The sequence below is a fragment of the Lissotriton helveticus genome, chromosome 4_1, assembly GCF_964261635.1.
Source record: "Lissotriton helveticus chromosome 4_1, aLisHel1.1, whole genome shotgun sequence".
Classification (NCBI taxonomy): domain Eukaryota; kingdom Metazoa; phylum Chordata; class Amphibia; order Caudata; family Salamandridae; genus Lissotriton; species Lissotriton helveticus.
In genome coordinates this window covers 1,885,040,233-1,885,057,103 of record NC_136063.1, presented here as the reverse complement: position 1 = coordinate 1,885,057,103, position 16,871 = coordinate 1,885,040,233, and the positions used below count along the sequence as shown (strand labels likewise).

The 16,871-nt window shown below is 43.8% G+C and overlaps 1 protein-coding gene across 1 annotated transcript in view; it reads left to right on the top strand.

Annotated features, from left to right (window-relative positions):
• LOC144829413 (sodium- and chloride-dependent neutral and basic amino acid transporter B(0+)-like) overlaps positions 1–16,871 on the top strand; it is a 545,621-nt gene that overhangs the window by 481,083 nt on the left and 47,667 nt on the right. The window lies entirely within an intron of this gene.

The window sequence follows — 16,871 nt, the reverse complement described above, 5'->3', positions numbered from 1 at the left end:
GGTAAAAATTACTATTCCCACTCCAATGGGTGTAACAGTAAGGAAAGTGCTGGATAGCAGAGTGGTAAAAATGACTATTCCCACTCCAGTGATTGCAACAGTAGACAAAGTGTTGGATAGCGAAGAGGTAAAAATTACTATTTCCACTCCATGGAGTGCAATAGTAGGGAAAGTGTTGGAAAGCGGAGGGGTAAAAATGACTATTCCCACTCCTGTGAGTACAACAGTAAGGAAGTCGTTGGATAGTGAAGGGGTAAAAATTACTATTCCGTCTCCAATGAGTGCAACAGTAAAGAAAGTGTTGGATAGCAGAGGGGTAAACATTACTATTTTCACTCCAGTGAGTCCAACATTAAGAAAATTGTTGGATAGCGGAGGGATAAAATTGACTAGTCTAACTCCAGTCAGTGCAACAGTAGGTAAAGTGTTGGATAGCGGAGGGGTAAAAATTACTATTTCCACTCCAATGAGTGCAATAGTAGGGAAAGTGTTGAATAGTGGAGAAGTAAAAACTTATTATTCCCCCTCCAGTGAGTGCAACAGTAGGGAAAGTGTTGGATAGCGGAGGGGTAAAAATTACTATTTCCACTCCAATTAATGCTTTACTAGGGAAAGTGTTGAATAGCAGATGGGTAAAAATTACTACTCCCACTCAAGTGAGTGCAACAGAAGCAAAAGTGTTGGCTAGCGGAGAGATAAAATGCACTATTCCCACTTCAGTAAGTGTAACAGTAGGGAAAGTGTTGGATAGCGGAGGGGTAAAAATTACTATTCCCACTCCAATGGGTGCAAGAGTAAGGAAAGTGCTTGATAGCAGATTGGTAAAAATGACTATTCCCACTCCAGTGATTGCAACAGTAGACAAACTGTTGGATAGCGGAGAGGTAAAAATTACTATTTCCACTCCATGGAGTGCAATAGTAGGGAACGTGTTAAATAGTGGTGGGGTAAAACATACTATTCCCACTCCAATGAGAGCAATTGAAGGGAAAGTGTTGGATAGCTGAGGGGTAGAAATTACTATTCCCACTCCAGTGAGTGCAACAGTAGGGAAAGTGTTGGAAAGCGGAGGGGTAAAAATGACTATTCCCGTTCCTGTGAGTGCAACAGTAGGGAAGTGGTTGGATAGTGGAGGGATAAAACTGACTAGTCCCACTCCAGTCAGTGCAACAGTAGAGAAAGTGTTCGCCAGCGGAGGGGTAAAAATTACTATTCACACTCCGATGAGTGCAACAGTAGGGAAAGTGTTGGATAGCAGAGGGGTAAATATTACTATTCCCCCTCCAGTGAGTCCAACAGTAAGAAGTTGTTGGATAGCGGAGGGATAAAATGGACTAGTCTAACACCAGTCAGTGCAACAGTAGACAAAGTGTTGGATAGCGGAGAGGTAAAAATTACTATTTCCACTCCATGGAGTGCAATAGTAGGGAACGTGTTAAATAGTGGTGGGGTAAAACATACTATTCCCACTCCAATGAGAGCAATTGAAGGGAAAGTGTTGGATAGCTGAGGGGTAGAAATTACTATTCCCACTCCAGTGAGTGCAACAGTAGGGAAACTGTTGGATAGTGGAGGGATAAAATTGACTAGTCCCACTCCAGTCAGTGCTGCTGTAGGGAAAGTGTTGGATAGCGGAGGGGTAAAAATTACTATTCACACTCCGATGAGTGCAACCGTAAGGAAAGTGTTGGATAGCGGAGGGGTAAAAATTACTATTCCCACTCCAGTGAGTGCAACAGTAGGGAAGTCGTTGGATAGTGGAGGGATAAAATGGACTAGTCCCACTCCAATCAGTGCAACAGTAGAGAAAGTGTTCGTTAGCGGAGGGGTAAAAATTACTATTCCCACTCCAATGAGTGCAACAGTAAGGAAATTGTTGGATAGCGGAGGGATAAAATTGACTAGTCTAACTCCAGTCTGTGCAACAGTAGGTAAAGTGTTGGATAGCGGAGGGGTAAAAATTACTATTTCCACTCCAATGAGTGCAATAGTAGGGAAAGTGTTGAATAGTGGAGAAGTAAAAATTACTATTCCCCCTCCTGTGAGTGCAACAGTAGGGAAAGTGTTGGATAGCGGAGGGGTAAAAATTACTATTTCCACTCCAATTACCGCTTTACTAGGGAAAGTATTGAATAGCAGATGGGTAAAAATTACTACTCCCACTCAAGTGAGTGCAACAGAAGCAAAAGTGTTGGCTAGCGGAGGGATAAAATGCACTATTCCCACTTCAGTAAGTGTAACAGTAGGGAAAGTGTTGGATAGCGGAGGGGGAAAATTACTATTCCCCCTCCAATGGGTGTAACAGTAAGGAAAGTGCTGGATAGCAGAGTGGTAAAAATGACTATTCCCACTCCAGTGATTGCAACAGTAGACAAAGTGTTGGATAGCGGAGAGGGAAAAACTACTATTTCCACTCCATGGAGTGCAATAGTAGGGAAAGTGTTGGAAAGCGGAGGGGTAAAAATGACTATTCCCACTCCTGTGAGTACAACAGTAGGGAAGTCGTTGGATAGTGAAGGGGTAAAAATTACTATTCCCACTCCAATGAGTGCAACAGTAAAGAAAGTGTTGGATAGCAGAGGGGTAAACATTACTATTTTCACTCCAGTGAGTCCAACATTAAGAAAATTGTTGGATAGCGGAGGGATAAAATTGACTAGTCTAACTCCAGTCAGTGCAACAGTAGGTAAAGTGTTGGATAGCGGAGGGGTAAAAATTACTATTTCCACTCCAATGAGTGCAATAGTAGGGAAAGTGTTGAATAGTGGAGAAGTAAAAATTATTATTCCACCTCCAGTGAGTGCAACAGTAGGGAAAGTGTTGGATAGCGGAGGGGTAAAAATTACTATTTCCACTCCAATTAATGCTTTACTAGGGAAAGTGTTGAATAGCAGATGGGTAAAAATTACTACTCCCACTCAAGTGAGTGCAACAGAAGCAAAAGTGTTGGCTAGCGGAGAGATAAAATGCACTATTCCCACTTCAGTAAGTGTAACAGTAGGGAAAGTGTTGGATAGCGGAGGGGTAAAAATTACTATTCCCACTCCAATGGGTGCAGGAGTAAGGAAAGTGCTTGATAGCAGAGTGGTAAAAATGACTATTCCCACTCCAGTGATTGCAACAGTAGACAAACTGTTGGATAGCGGAGAGGTAAAAATGACTATTTCCACTCCATGGAGTGCAAAAGTAGGGAACGTGTTAAATAGTGGAGGGGTAAAACATACTATTCCCCCTCCAGTGAGTGCAACAGTAGGGAAAGTGTTGGAAAGCGGAGGGGTAAAAATGACTATTCCTGTTCCTGTGAGTGCAACAGTAGGGAAGTCGTTGGATAGTGGAGGGATAAAACTGACTAGTCCCACTCCAGTCAGTGCAACAGTAGAGAAAGTGTTCGCCAGCGGAGGGGTAAAAATTACTATTCACACTCCGATGAGTGCAACAGTAGGGAAAGTGTTGGATAGCGGATGGGTAAAAATTACTATTCCCACTCCAGTGAGTGCAACAGTAGGGAAGTCGTTTTATAATGGAGGGATAAAACTGACTAGTCCCACTCCAGTCAGTGCAACAGTAGAGAAAGTGTGCGCTAGCGGAGGGGTAAACGTTACTATTCCCACTCCAATGAGTGCAACAGTAAGGAAAGTGTTGGATAGCAGAGGGATAAAAATTACTATTCCTACTCCAGTGAGTCCAACAGTAAGGAAATTCTTGGATAGCGGAGGGATAAAATTGACTTGTCTAACTCTAGTCAGTGCAACAGTAGGTAAGGTGTTGGATAGCGAAGGGGTAAAAATTACTATTCCCACTCCAATTGGTGCAACAGTAAGGAAAGTGCTGGATAGCAGAGTGGTAAACATTACTATTCCCACTCCAGTGAGTGCAACAGTAGGGAAAGTGTTGGATAGCAGGGGGGGTAAAAATTACTATTCCCACTCCAATGAGAGCAATTGTACGGAAAGTGTTGGATAGCGGAGGGGTAAAAATTACTATTCCCACTCCAGTGAGTGCAACAGTAGGGAACTTGTTGGATAGTGGAGGGATAAGATTGACTAGTCACACTCCAGTCAGTGCAACAGTAGGAAACGTGTTGGATAGCAGAGGTGTAAAAATGACTATTCCCACTCCAATGAGTGCAACAGAAAGGAAAGTGTTGGATAGCGGAGGGGAAAAAATGACTATTCCCACTCCAGTGATTGCAACAGTAGATAAAGTGCTGGATAGCGGAGAGGTAAAAATTACTATTAACACTCCATTGAGTGCAATAGTGTGGAAAGTGTTAAATAGTGGAGGGGTAACAAAATACTATTCCCCCTCCAGTGAGTGCAACAGTAGGGAAAGTGTTGGAAAGCGGACGGGTAAAAATGACTATTCCCACTCCTGTGAGTGCAACAGTAAAGAAGTCGTTGGATAGTGGAGGGATAAAACTGACTAGTCCCACTCCAGTCAGTGCAACAGTAGAGAAAGTGTTCGCTAGCGGAGGGGTAAAAATTACTATTCACACTCCGATCAGTGCAACAGTAGGGAAAGTGTTGGATAGCGGAGGGGTAAAAATTACTATTCCCACTCCAGTGAGTGCAACAGTAGGGAAGTCGTTGGATAGTGGAGGGATAAAACTGACTAGTCCCACTCCAGTCAGTGCAACAGTAGAGAAAGTGTTCGCTAGCGGAGGGGTTAATATTACTATTCCCACTCCAATGAGTGCAACAGGACGGAAAGTGTTGGATAGCAGAGGGATAAAAATTACTATTCCCACTCCAGTGAGTCCAACAGTAAGGAAATTCTTGGATAGCGGAGGGATAAAATTGACAAGTCTAACTGTAGTCAGTGCAACAGTAGGTAAAGTGTTGGATAGCGAAGGGGTAAAAATTACTATTCCCACTCCAATGGGTGCAACAGTAAGGAAAGTGCTGGATAGCAGAGTGGTAAACATTACTATTCCCACTCCAGTGAGTGCAACAGTAGGGAAAGTGTTGGATAGCAGGGGGGTAAAAATTACTATTCCCACTCCAATGAGAGCAATTGTAGGGAATTGTAGGGCTTGACCAGGTAACGCGCACATATTTTGAAGGCAGCGCACAAGAACAGGTCGCGCTTAGGCTGGTGTAATTTTAATCATCCCGTTTTGTATTTTATTTTGTTATAGTTTATTTTTACCCTGTTTTTAGGCGGAGACTTGGCCCTCACTTGCTCCATAATTGTTTTGTACACCGCACTTGGCGGGTCCTTGCTCCCTCGCATTGAACTGTCAGCGCCACTGTCAGCGCCATCTTGGGGGTAATTATTGCACGCTCGGCGGCGCCATTGTGGTTAGCGTGCTAGGGGTTTAACACGACAGAGACCTACTTAAGGTGGCCATGTCTGCGCGCAGCGTTTGCGCGCAGCGTGAGCACGCCGGAGTCAGGCCAGAGTCCAGCCCATCTGCGCCCGTCCGCGCACGAACGGGCCCAGGGGCCAAGACTCTTGGTCGGAGTTTTACCTATTCTGCGGATTTTTTGCATCAGCTTCATGCAAATGAAGTGAGGTTGGATCCGATTATTTTTGATAGGCTAAAAGAAATGCGCATTTTGAGACTCCCTAATACGAGGCCCTATCGTCGTCAACATTCATTGAAAGTGGTCAGTTTGAACACACGATCTCTTCACAAACATCATCTCGACATATTCACTCTCCTTCAGGAGGGAGATATCGACATTTTAACCTTAACTGAGACATGGTTAAATGAAAACTCAGCTCCAGATATCATAGCAGCTCTGCCCAAAGAATATGATGCAGTTTGGCACAATCGTGCAAATAATTCGCGAGGTGGAGGAGTTGCAATTCTTTTTATGAGGCACCTGATAGTGGAAAACTTAATAGCAGAATCGCTAGATCTTGCAGACTTACTTGGTGTCAAATTTGTCTTTGAAAATTCATGTCTGGTGATTCTTACAATCTATCGACCCCCTAATTCTACGCCAGCATTTAATGATCTTTTTGGCCCCATCATATCAGATATCTGTACTAGATACCAAAAAGTGGTGGTAACCGGCGATTTTAATTTTCACTGGGAAAAATCCATCAAAGACTCAGTATCTCGACAATTGGAGCTTGCTCTGTCCTCAATCGGCCTGAAACAACTCGTAGAAGGCCCCACTCATATTAAAGGACATACGCTTGACCTGATTTGGACCTCAGATCCCGAAGTTACCATAGAAGGGGTCCTACCTTGTATTTGGTCAGACCACTATCTTATTTATTGTGCTAACCCCATTAATGGGAAACCCCCTCTTCAAGTCCCAAAAATGAAGCGAGTACGTCAATGGAGGAAGGTTGACTCACAAGCCCTGTTAGATATTCTCCCACAACATTTTACCCCGCTTAGTGGAAATTTAGATGAGGACTATTCGCGTCTAACTCAGACTCTATCTCAGGCAATCGATCAGATAGCCCCAGAGAAGTTACAAAGAGTAAAAGGGCTGGGGAAGGGTGCGCCCTGGTATACTCCTTCTCTGAGAGAATATTAAAAAAAAGCTCCGTGGCGTGGAAAGGAGATGGAGGAAATCAAAGGATGAAATTGATAGGGAGCATTATAAAACTTCATTAAATGCATATAAGAAATGTATGTTGGCTGCTAAAGCTGAATATTTTGATATCCGCATTAAGCGGGCACATAACGTGCAGAAGGAAACTTTTAATATTCTGTCAGAATTGACAAAGAAACCAGTAAATGCGGATACAAAAATTGAGTGCAATACTTTCCAACAATACTTCTTAGAGAAAGTATAGATTATCCTCTCTGAGATTAAGAGCAATACAGTAAGCGGGTTTATCCCACGGCCGAACGCCGAAATACCTCAGGACTGTATTATCTCGACCTTTCCAGAGCTGGATTCTACTAAGCTTAAACATCTCATGTCGTCTATAAAATCAGGATCACCAGCGGATCCTTGTCCCCCAAGTGTCTTCCGGGTAGCACTGTCTATCTTGGCAGACCATATTGTCTCCTTCTTAAATAGCTCATTGCAGATGGGCTATCTCCCAATGAGGCTTAAAGAGGTCCGGGTCCGACCTCTGTTAAAGAAACCAGGAGTTGAACCAGCAAATTTAAAAAACTATCGACCGATTTCCCAGCTGCCATTTATGTCCAAAATTTTGGAACAGCATGTGCTACAGTCGATGTCTGCCTTTTTGGAGTCACACAATCTTCTCCAGGGGCGTCAAGCAGGCTTTCGGGCACATCACAGCACCGAGTTGGTGATGCTCTCGGTGCTCGATGAGCTCAGAGACATGGCTGACAGTAGGAAACCAAGTGCCCTGATACTTTTAGACCTATCAGCGGCATTCGATACTGTCAGCCATGATCTGCTCCTGGACAGACTGGCTGGGTTTGGAATAAAGGACATACCTTATAAATGGCTAGAGACCTTTTTGACAGGGAGGGGCAGAGGATCCAACTGGGAGAGGAGATCTCTGAGGTGGGCAATGTGGACTGTGCGGTCCCGCAGGGCTCTGCATTATCACCACTGCTTTTTAACCTCTACCTGCAACCCCTTGTTGAGTCCTTGGTACACATGGGTTGTCGGGTGTTTAACTACGCTGATGACACCCAATTGTTATTTAGTATTGAGAACTCTAATGGGGCACAGTTACATGTGCAGGAGGTTCTTAGGTATACAGTCAGCTGGATGACTAATAACCTGCTGAAAATCAACCCCGAGAAGACGGAGGTTCTGGTGGTGTCAACTGGCATATCACCGTGGGGTGATCTGTTTTGGCCAAAAGAACTCGGGCCCACTCCAACACCAGTGTCAAATGTAAAAAGTCTGGGTATAAAAATTGACAAAGAACTGTCTATGAATGCCCAGATTTCAACCGTCGTGGGAACTTGCATCGGCCTAATCAGACAATTGCGTAGACTAGTCCCCCTTCTATCCGAATCTATGCTTCGGACTGTGATGTCGGCCACAATAATATCAAGACTGGACTATGGCAAAGTCCTTTATTTAGGCCTGCCAAAGAACTTGATAAACAGACTGCAGGTCGTTTTGAACGACGCTGCACGTTTATTCTTCAAGCTTCCTAGACGATCTCATGCGTCCCCTCTATTGTTCAAGCTTCACTGGCTTTCTGTGAAACAGAGGGTGGAGTTCAAAAGCCTGTGCATATCACACAAGGCAATGTATGGGCAGGCACCTGTCTATATAAAGGATCGTCTGATGCCTTACAATCTGAAACGATCTTTAAGATCGTCTGATGCTCAGCTGCTGACCTGCCCTTGCTTTAAAATGGCTACAAAAGGTGGAAGATCCTTTTCTATACTTACTCCACTGTTGTGGAATAAGCTGCCAGTTTCCTTGCGCAAAGAGTCTAATCTTCTTCGCTTTAGAAAGCAGTTGAAAACTATCCTGTTTAGGGAGGCCTTTGGATCTATATGTTAATCTGCACACTACTTCATCCTTTCTGCTGGTAAGAATGTGGTGCGGTTCCTTTGGTCTAGAGCGCCTCGAGACCTGTAGGTGAGTTGGCGCTATATAAACCAAAGTAACATAACATAACATAACAGTGTTGGATAGCGGAGGGGTAAAAATTACTATTCCTACTCCAGTGAGTGCACCAGTAGGGAACTTGTTGGATAGCGAGGGATAAAATTGAATAGTCACACTCCAGTCAGTGCAACAGTAGGAAACGTGTTGGATAGCAGAGGGGTAAAAATGACTATTCCCACTCCAATGAGTGCAACAGTAAGGAAAGATTTGGATAGCGGAGGAGAAAAAATGACTATTCCCACTCCAGTGATTGCAACAGTAGATAAAGTGCTGGATAGCGGAGAGGTAAAAATGACTATTAACACTCCATTGAGTGCAATAGTAGGGAAAGTGTTAAATAGTGGAGGGGTAAAAAAATACTATTCCCCCTCCAGTGAGTGCAACAGTAGGGAAAGTGTTGGATAGCGGAGGAGTAAAAATTACTATTCCCACTCCAGTGAGTGCAACAGTAGGGCAATTGTTGGATAATGGAGGGATAAAATTGACTAGTCCCACTCCAGTCAGTGCAACAGTAGAGAAAGTGTTAGATAGCGGAGGGGTAAAAATTACTATTCCCACTCCAATGAGTGCAACAGTAAGGAAATTGTTGGATAGCGGAGGGGTAAAAATTACTATTCCCACTCCTGTGAGTGCAACTGAAGGGAAATTGTTGGATAGCGGATGGATTAAATTGACTAGTCTCACTCCAGTCAGTGCAACAGTAGGGAAAGTGTTGGATAGCGAAGGGGTAAAAATTACTATTCCCACTCCAATGGGTGCAACAGTAAGGAAAGTGCTGGATAGCAGAGTGGTAAACATTACTATTCCCACTCAAGTGAGTGCAACAGTAGGGAAAGTGTTGCATAGCAGGGGGTTAAAAATTACTATTCCCACTCCAATGAGAGCAATTGTAGGGAAAGTGTTGGATAGCGGAGGGGTAAAAATTACTATTCCCACTCCAGTGAGTGCAACAGTAGGGAACTTGTTGGATAGCGGAGGGATAAGATTGACTAGTCACACTCCAGTCAGTGCAACAGTAGGAAACGTGTTGGATAGCAGAGGTGTAAAAATGACTATTCCCACTCCAATGAGTGCAACAGTAAGGAAAGTGTTGGATAGCGGAGGGGAAAAAATGACTATTCCCACTCCAGTGATTGCAACAGTAGATAAAGTGCTGGATAGCGGAGAGGTAAAAATTACTATTAACACTCCATTGAGTGCAATAGTGGGGAAAGTGTTAAATAGTGGAGGGGTAAAAAAATACTATTCCCCCTCCAGTGAGTGCAACAGTAGGGAAAGTGTTGGATAGCGGAGGGGTAAAAATTACTATCCCCACTCCAGTGAGTGCAACAGTAGGGAAATTGTTGGATAGTGGAGGGATAAAATTGACTAGTCCCACTCCAGTCAGTGCAGCAGTAGGGAAAGTGTTGGATAGCGGAGGGGTAAAAATTACTATTCACACTCCGATGAGTGCAAAGGTAGGGAAAGTGTTGGATAGCGGAGGGGTAAAAATTACTATTCTCACTCCAGTGAGTGCAACAGTAGGGAAGTCGTTGGGTAGTGGAGGGATAAAATTGACTAGTCTAACTCCAGTCAGTGCAACAGTAGGTAAAGTGTTGGATAGCGGAGGGGTAAAAATTATTATTCCCAGTCAGTGCAACAGTAGGGAAAGTGTGGGATAGCTGCAGGGTAGAAATTACTATTCCCACTCCAGTGAGTGCAACAGTAGGGAAGTCGTTGGATAGTGGAGGGATAAAACTGACTAGACCCACTCCAGTCAGTGCAACAGTAGAGAAAGTGTTCGCTAGCGGAGGGGTAAACATTACTATTCCCACTCCAATGAGTGCAACAGTAAGGAAAGTGTTGGATGGCAGAGGGATAAAAATTACTATTCCCACTCCAGTGAGTCCAACAGTAAGGAAATTCTTGGATAGCGGAGGGATAAAATTGACTAGTCTAACTCTAGTCAGTGCAACAGTAGATAAAGTGTTGGATAGCGAAGGGGTAAAAATTACTATTCCCACTCCAATGGGTGCAACAGTAAGGAAAGTGCTGGATAGCAGAGTGGTAAACATTACTATTCCCACTTCAGTGAGTGCAACAGTAGGGAAAGTGTTGGATATCAGGGGGGTAAAAATTACTATTCCCACTCCAATGAGAGCAATTGTAGGGAAAGTGTTGGATAGCGGAGGGGTAAAAATTACTATTCCCACTCCATTGAGTGCACCAGTAGGGAACTTGTTGGATAGCGGAGAGATCAAATTGACTAGTCACACTCCAGTCAGTGCAACAGTAGGAAATGTGTTGGATAGCAGAGGGGTAAAAATGACTATTCCCACTCCAATGAGTGCAACAGTAAGGAAAGTGTTGGATAGCGGAGGGGAAAAAATGACTATTCCCACTCCAGTGATTGCAACAGTAGATAAAGTGCTGGATAGCGGAGAGGTAAAAATTACTATTAACACTCCATTGAGTGCAATAGTGGGGAAAGTGTTAAATAGTGGAGGGCTAAAAAAATACTATTCCCCCTCCAGTGAGTGCAACAGTAGGGAAAGTGTTGGATAGCGGAGGGGAAAAAATGACTATTCCCACTCCAGTGATTGCAACAGTAGATAAAGTGCTGGATAGCGGAGAGGTAAAAATTACTATTAACACTCCATTGAGTGCAATAGTGGGGAAAGTGTTAAATAGTGGAGGGGTAAAAAAATACTATTCCCCCTCCAGTGAGTGCAACAGTAGGGAAAGTGTTGGATAGCGGAGGGGTAAAAATTACTATCCCCACTCCAGTGAGTGCAACAGTAGGGAAATTGTTGGATAGTGGAGGGATAAAATTGACTAGTCCCACTCCAGTCAGTGCAGCAGTAGGGAAAGTGTTGGATAGCGGAGGGGTAAAAATTACTATTCACACTCCGATGAGTGCAAAGGTAGGGAAAGTGTTGGATAGCGGAGGGGTAAAAATTACTATTCTCACTCCAGTGAGTGCAACAGTAGGGAAGTCGTTGGGTAGTGGAGGGATAAAATTGACTAGTCTAACTCCAGTCAGTGCAACAGTAGGTAAAGTGTTGGATAGCGGAGGGGTAAAAATTATTATTCCCAGTCAGTGCAACAGTAGGGAAAGTGTGGGATAGCTGCAGGGTAGAATTACTATTCCCACTCCAGTGAGTGCAACAGTAGGGAAGTCGTTGGATAGTGGAGGGATAAAACTGACTAGACCCACTCCAGTCAGTGCAACAGTAGAGAAAGTGTTCGCTAGCGGAGGGGTAAACATTACTATTCCCACTCCAATGAGTGCAACAGTAAGGAAAGTGTTGGATGGCAGAGGGATAAAAATTACTATTCCCACTCCAGTGAGTCCAACAGTAAGGAAATTCTTGGATAGCGGAGGGATAAAATTGACTAGTCTAACTCTAGTCAGTGCAACAGTAGATAAAGTGTTGGATAGCGAAGGGGTAAAAATTACTATTCCCACTCCAATGGGTGCAACACTAAGGAAAGTGCTGGATAGCAGAGTGGTAAACATTACTATTCCCACTCCAGTGAGTGCAACAGTAGGGAAAGTGTTGGATATCAGGGGGGTAAAAATTACTATTCCCACTCCAATGAGAGCAATTGTAGGGAAAGTGTTGGATAGCGGAGGGGTAAAAATTACTATTCCCACTCCATTGAGTGCACCAGTAGGGAACTTGTTGGATAGCGGAGAGATCAAATTGACTAGTCACACTCCAGTCAGTGCAACAGTAGGAAATGTGTTGGATAGCAGAGGGGTAAAAATGACTATTCCCACTCCAATGAGTGCAACAGTAAGGAAAGTGTTGGATAGCGGAGGGGAAAAAATGACTATTCCCACTCCAGTGATTGCAACAGTAGATAAAGTGCTGGATAGCGGAGAGGTAAAAATTACTATTAACACTCCATTGAGTGCAATAGTGGGGAAAGTGTTAAATAGTGGAGGGGTAAAAAAATACTATTCCCCCTCCAGTGAGTGCAACAGTAGGGAAAGTGTTGGATAGCGGAGGAGTAAAAATTACTATTCCCACTCCAGTGAGTGCAACAGTAGGGCAATTGTTGGATAATGGAGGGATAAAATTGACTAGTCCCACTCCAGTCAGTGCAACAGTAGAGAAAGTGTTAGATAGCGGAGGGGTAAAAATTACTATTCCCACTCCAATGAGTGCAACAGTAAGGAAATTGTTGGATAGCGGAGGGGTAAAAATTACTATTCCCACTCCTGTGAGTGCAACTGAAGGGAAATTGTTGGATAGCGGATGGATTAAATTGACTAGTCTCACTCCAGTCAGTGCAACAGTAGGGAAAGTGTTGGATAGCGAAGGGGTAAAAATTACTATTCCCACTCCAATGGGTGCAACAGTAAGGAAAGTGCTGGATAGCAGAGTGGTAAACATTACTATTCCCACTCCAGTGAGTGCAACAGTAGGGAAAGTGTTGGATAGCAGGGGGGTAAAAATTACTATTCCCACTCCAATGAGAGCAATTGTAGGGAAAGTGTTGGATAGCGGAGGGGTAAAAATTACTATTCCCACTCCAGTGAGTGCAACAGTAGGGAACTTGTTGGATAGCGGAGGGATAAGATTGACTAGTCACACTCCAGTCAGTGCAACAGTAGGAAACGTGTTGGATAGCAGAGGTGTAAAAATGACTATTCCCACTCCAATGAGTGCAACAGTAAGGAAAGTGTTGGATAGCAGAGGGGAAAAAATGACTATTCCCACTCCAGTGATTGCAACAGTAGATAAAGTGCTGGATAGCGGAGAGGTAAAAATTACTATTAACACTCCATTGAGTGCAATAGTGGGGAAAGTGTTAAATAGTGGAGGGGTAAAAAAATACTATTCCCCCTCCAGTGAGTGCAACAGTAGGGAAAGTGTTGGATAGCGGAGGGGTAAAAATTACTATCCCCACTCCAGTGAGTGCAACAGTAGGGAAATTGTTGGATAGTGGAGGGATAAAATTGACTAGTCCCACCCCAGTCAGTGTAGCAGTAGGGAAAGTGTTGGATAGCGGAGGGGTAAAAATTACTATTCACACTCCGATGAGTGCAAAGGTAGGGAAAGTGTTGGATAGCGGAGGGGTAAAAATTACTATTCTCACTCCAGTGAGTGCAACAGTAGGGAAGTCGTTGGGTAGTGGAGGGATAAAATTGACTAGTCTAACTCCAGTCAGTGCAACAGTAGGTAAAGTGTTGGATAGCGGAGGGGTAAAAATTATTATTCCCAGTCAGTGCAACAGTAGGGAAAGTGTGGGATAGCTGCAGGGTAGAAATTACTATTCCCACTCCAGTGAGTGCAACAGTAGGGAAGTCGTTGGATAGTGGAGGGATAAAACTGACTAGACCCACTCCAGTCAGTGCAACAGTAGAGAAAGTGTTCGCTAGCGGAGGGGTAAACATTACTATTCCCACTCCAATGAGTGCAACAGTAAGGAAAGTGTTGGATGGCAGAGGGATAAAAATTACTATTCCCACTCCAGTGAGTCCAACAGTAAGGAAATTCTTGGATAGCGGAGGGATAAAATTGACTAGTCTAACTCCAGTCAGTGCAACAGTAGATAAAGTGTTGGATAGCGAAGGGGTAAAAATTACTATTCCCACTCCAATGGGTGCAACAGTAAGGAAAGTGCTGGATAGCAGAGTGGTAAACATTACTATTCCCACTCCAGTGAGTGCAACAGTAGGGAAAGTGTTGGATATCAGGGGGGTAAAAATTACTATTCCCACTCCAATGAGAGCAATTGTAGGGAAAGTGTTGGATAGCGGAGGGGTAAAAATTACTATTCCCACTCCATTGAGTGCACCAGTAGGGAACTTGTTGGATAGCGGAGAGATCAAATTGACTAGTCACACTCCAGTCAGTGCAACAGTAGGAAATGTGTTGGATAGCAGAGGGGTAAAAATGACTATTCCCACTCCAATGAGTGCAACAGTAAGGAAAGTGTTGGATAGCTGAGGGGAAAAAAAAAACTGACTATTCCCACTCCAGTGATTGCAACAGTAGATAAAGGAAGGAGGCAAGATGGCCGCCGAGACTCCACTAGCTGGGGGTATTTATCGGAGAAACGTTTTTAAAAGTATGGCCTCAAAACTTTCACGCTCCCTGAAGAAAACCTGTGATCGAGGCGGTTGGGATAACGAGGACGAGGAAGAAGGAGATATGGATAATTCTGGTGCTCCGGCGTTAAATCTGAGGGGGAAAGTGAGGTCCAAAGCGCAGCAAAGACGAGAGGCAGCAAAGGAGCTTAAAATGAAAAAGATCCGGGAGAAAGATGAAGGGGAGAAAAAGAAGAAGTTGATAGACCCACTATCAGCCGCAGCAAGTAGGAAGGAGGAGGCAAAACTCACCACCGGAGAGACATCAGGGAAGGAGACAGCGCTTCGGCAAACGACAATAGTAGAGACGTTTTTACCCGCAGTGGTATGTGCACCGCCTGCTCAAACAATTTCGCAGCTGGATTTGCCGCGGGGGTCTGAAGTCCCGACGTTAGCATATTTATGCAGAGCGAAACAGCCTGGTTTTGAGAGGAAGTCGCTTGAGTTCGAGCAGACGGGAGCTGGTGGAAAGGCGACCGGCACACTGGAGACACAGCGGCAGACTGAAGTTACAGAACCCATAGAGACGGAGATCTTTTCTACAGAGGTAGAAGAGGGCGGGACTAACCGCTTAAAGGAGAATGTCATTACTCACGCTGCTTCTGGAGTCCCCGAAGCTAAAGGGACAAGCACGTGTCAAAACCTCACGATGGTTACAGAAGCGGAAAGAATCAACCCTAAGGGAGTAATTAATCTAACAGAGACGGAAACAGGGGATAAAGCATATATAAACACAGGCTTACCTGAAAAGGCGAATTTAAGCACAAACAATTTAATTGATGTATGCCCAGCCTCTCCTACTGATGATGTTTTTTTCACTGGCAATGATGAGGCAGATGACGAAGAGAGTGAGAACTGTAGTCTGGAAACAGTGACAGATACAGAATCGGAAAGTACAGTGGATGAAACAGTGAGTACGGATATGGAAAGTAAAGAGATTGAATCTGGGACTGATTCCGAAACTACCTCAGTCTCTATTTACAGCAATACAGAACTTATGGAGTCAGCGCAGGAAACAGTCCAAAAGAATGCTCACACGAGATCTAAAATAAATGTCACAGGTAATAGCAAAACTGCGGAAAAGGTCAAATTTAAGAGTAAAAACAGATCGAATAAGCAGAACATTAAATCTAGACAAAAGAAACTGTCAAAGGAACGCAGAGGTAATACGAAATCAGTGGCAAAAAGACTTGATATGGACAATTCGACGGAGAACTCTGTAATACCTATGGGGGAGTCTGTAAATGGTGAAGCAGGGTCTCACGATGTTATATCTCAGAAAACAGATGGAGGTGCCTCTAATTTTGAAGTTTTATTTACAACTCTAAAACAAATGCAAAGTGAGGCTCGCATCGAGAGTCAAAGGGCAAAGAGGAGGGCTAAACATGCGAACAAAAAAATGCAATCTTCCTTGCACAAAATTAGCAAATTATATGAAGATATGGCTGGGAGAGTTACCGAAGTAGAGACCAGAACGGGGAAACTGGAAGATGATATGGTTAAAGTACAGGACTCTAGGAAAGATCAAGACAAGACTACTGCCGATATGTTATGGAAATTAGAGGATTTTGAAAATAGGCAAAGACGTAATAATGTGTGTTTGATTGGGATACAGGAAGGGAAAGAGGGGAGTGATGTTCGGGGCTATGTTGTTGATCTTTTAAAGGGTGCCCTTCCAGAGTTGTCTGCATGGGATCTGGATCACGAGGTACAAAGGGCACATCGCTTTCCTATGACACGGAAGGGAACACAGGATAAGCCCCGTGCAATATTGTTTTACGTTGGGAACTTCCTATTACGGGAAGAGATAATTAGTAAAGCAAAGCCTCAATCCAAATGTAAGTATAATGGGGTTGAATTTTTTGCTCACCCCGATTTCTGCCATACCACTGTGGAAAGAAGGTGGCGAATGAGGCAGCTCATCTCTCCCTTTCAAAACATAGGTTGTGAGGCATACCTCATGTTTCCTGCACGTTTGAAGATTGGTTTAAAAGGGGATTTTAAAATTTTTTATTCAGAAATCCTTGCTCAAGAATATCTTAACCATCTGCAGAAAACCAGGGGTCCACAAAAAACATGTCATAAGGAGAATGTAGAACATGTAGAATATGATGACCGTACAGTTGCCATAAGGGATATCCTCCGTAAGAAACAAAGATAAATATAAAACGGGAAAGATAGATTGATAATTTTTAACACTTGGAGGTGAAAAGTAAGATACAAGGGTTTACCTAAAGCAAGAGTTAAAAATGTTTTCTCTTATGTACATG